The sequence below is a fragment of the Mustela nivalis genome (assembly GCF_964662115.1).
Source record: "Mustela nivalis genome assembly, contig: HAP1_SCAFFOLD_275, whole genome shotgun sequence".
Classification (NCBI taxonomy): Eukaryota; Metazoa; Chordata; class Mammalia; order Carnivora; family Mustelidae; genus Mustela; species Mustela nivalis.
The window spans coordinates 725,924-729,333 of NW_028136366.1; positions in this window are offsets into that span (position 1 = coordinate 725,924).

The window sequence follows — 3,410 nt, forward strand, 5'->3', positions numbered from 1 at the left end:
TTTGTAGATGGAATCTTATATATGTTACCCATTAAGTGTGGACTTTTTTTCACTTAATCATAATTTATTTAAGGTGAATTCAAATTGTGTGTTTTACTACTTCTCCCTTTTTACACTTCAGTTGGTATTCCATGCTCTGGACATACTGAGGCTATAATATCCACCCATTGTAGGGTATTTGAGTTGTTTTCAGTTTTGGGCTATGATCAGATAAAGCTGCTAGAAACACTTACGTAAAGGTTCTGGAGTGAAAATGGGTTTTTCTTTCTGTAGAATAAATTTCCAAGAATATACTTACTGAGCAATGTATTGACTGTGTTTTGGCTTTTTTTTTTTTTTGACCATGTAGATGAGAATGAAATACCTGCTGTTAGAGATTGCTAAACAATACACCTTAAATGGAAAACTGTCATCTTAAGTTCCTTTTAATTCTATGACAGTTTGTGTTTGAAAATACAATCTTTTGCCTTTGGTAACTGTGAGAATTTGTTGAAAACTAAATTAGCTTCTACTAAAAATTTTGGAGGGTTGGGTTTTCACTTATAACAGCATTTTTTAATATCATTATACACAATTCACCTCTCAAACAATTTAGCGAGTTTATACATGTGTCCATTAAACAGATATTTGTGGAGAGAGGGAGAGAGAATCCTGAAGCAGACTCCCCACTCACGATGAAGTCCAACGCCGGGCTGGATGCCAGGACCCGGAGATCGGGACCTGAGCTGAAATCAAGAGCTGACTGTGCATACCATTTGGTTTAAATGGTAAAGATGTTTCTTAATTCCCAAGATACCCATCGAAGGGCAAAGGTCAAAATGGCTTCAGATTGCCTTAGAGATCCAGGCTCCCTCTGCTACTTTTTGTTTCCCTAAAGCTGGTTCCTCACAGTTGGCAGAAGACCTTCACTGGTATTTCGGGCTTCAGCTCCTGGTTTAGAACACTAAAACTTTGGTTCCTTGTAGCGTACACCAGGGAGAGTTTAGGCTACCATAGCATTTTCCAGGTTGTGTAGATCAGAGTTCAGCCTACTGCGCCATTTTCTAGGTTGTAGCTATTATGTTTATTGGTTCCTGGTTTTCCCACTGCGACCTGCCTAAGGGATGTGAAGGAGTGGTACCTATTACAGAGCTGGGGAAAGGCTTAGGAAGTCATTCAAGTGAGTTTTAGGAAACAATCTTGGAGCTCTTTTCCCATAGACATAGAACTTGGGGTCAAGCAGAGTTGTCTGACTGGCTCTTGCCAGTGAGTTTGCTGAGAGAATAAATGGTGGCAGTTCTTCTAGGTGAGGTATGAGGTGAGATGCTGTGCTCTGTAGGGTCCTGGGAAGGGAGTTAGGCACCTGAGCAAATAAAGAGAAGAAACGGCTGCTGGCTTGGGGTGGAATGATGAGGGGCTGTGTACGTGAGCACCAAGACAGATGGCTGAGTCTGCTGAGGTTTGTAATGGTGCATGAAATGTGCCTCTGATGACCTTTGGAGGAGGCTGATTGTCCTCCTTGACCTGCTTCCTGAGAACTGTGCCCGAACCTATTGACCTCCCCTCACCTGCCTCATTTCTTCCCTTCCAGGTCAGCCCTAAGCGTCAGCTATTGGCATGATCCTTCCATCCAGCATTTTATAAGACTGTCTAAGGAGAAGAAGGCCTCCAGAATTAACAAAGGCAAGTGACTCCCTCCCTCCCAATGTCCCCTCATCAGCCCAGAGGCCTGAGGTTTTAGGGGTTCCTTCTTCAAAAGAGAGTGTTCCAGTGTTCACTCTCTCTGGGGGCATATGAAAGTGCTCATTTCCCAACATCCTCACCAGCACAGGGAACTTTTCATTGTGGTTCATCTGTTATGCGAAAAATGTGATCTTACAGTATATTTATGTTACTGTATTCCTCTTATTTGGGGGCTGAAATTAAGGATCATTTTTATATGCTTAAGAACCGTTTCTAGTATCTTTTACAGTGAACTGTCCAAGTAAGGAATCACCTTTTTGGCCATATTAATGTGATAATAACACTATTAGGCTCTGCAAGTCCTTTCTATCAAGGAAGGCAATGAAAAGATTTGAGATGGGAGGGCGACTCATTCTCGATCAGATGGAGAAATTAGCCAAATGACCCCAAGTCCTTGGGCATGCAGGGAATCCTGGCCAAAAAGATAGAGCCTCTGAGTAAATTTTGTAAGAAATGCAAAGAAAGTTTAAAGTTACAATAAGGTCAAGGACCTTCCTTTGAGCTGAGAGTGAACCCAGGCTTTAGGAAGATGGGACCAGGCCTGCCTAAGAGGCCTGAAGCCTCCATTCGGGGCTCCTGAGGCAGCTTTTGTAACCAGAGGCGTGGCCCCCCCTTGGAGCCCTGGGGACCTGGGTTCTCTGAGGCAGCGAGTCAGCAGCCTGCCTGCCTTCTTTCTCTGCATGGGCTGGCATGTCCAGAGTGCTTCCCAAGTAGGGTGTGGTGAGCATCATTTCAGTTTTTGTTTCAACATCCAGTCTGTTGTGGATGATACTGTATAACATACAACAAAAAAGATTTCCTAGAAATAAAATGCAAGATAACCTGTAAACTACAAGCTCAAATGATTTATTAGGAGAATCAATAGACACAGAACTCCTATAACACATTGCAGTACATTTCTAAATGCTGCTCAGGTTTTGTTCTTAAGATAGTTACACTTTAAGCAACAGGGCTGTAGAACACAGATTTTATCTTCCTTTCCCCTTTTTATTCGCCATCTCCTTTACCCACGCTCCTCACCCTGGAGCTGAATAAATCCATTTTGGGGGCAATGTTTACTCGTGCCTTCCTCTCCTGCAGTCAGTCTGTGAGGTCAGTTTATAAGCATAGAGTTTTACCCACACAGGTCTGAGATGAAGGGAACATGGTAAGAAATATGTCTTTATTTTATTTCATTTTGCTTGGACATTTATCTGCCCCATATTCTGACCGTAAAATATTATATCGTCTTGATCTCTCATGTTGATGTTGAGCTGAGTCCTCAGTAGTTTGCACCTGGGCACGAAAAGCATATTTCGAAGAGGAACATTAAGATCTGATGTTTTGATGTAAAACACTTGTCTTTCCTGTGTACAATCATGGGATATTTTATGGTAATCTTTAAAGATTTCATTTATTTATTTATTTATTGGAGAGGGAGAGCATGAGTGGGAGAGCCAGAGGGAGAGGGAAAAACAGGCTGTCATCAGAGCAGGGAGCACATCCTGACCTGAGCCAAAGGCAGATGCTTTACCGACTGAGCCACCTAGGTGGCCCAAGGGACATTTTTATTTCTAAGATCTTTATTTCCACAATTAAATTATTAAATAGATTGTAGTTACTTTGGTTCCAGCAGGTTTAAGTTAAAAAGAACAGAATGCGAAAGTCTTGATTTCTCCCATGAGTCCGCAGGAAAATCACTGACCCCA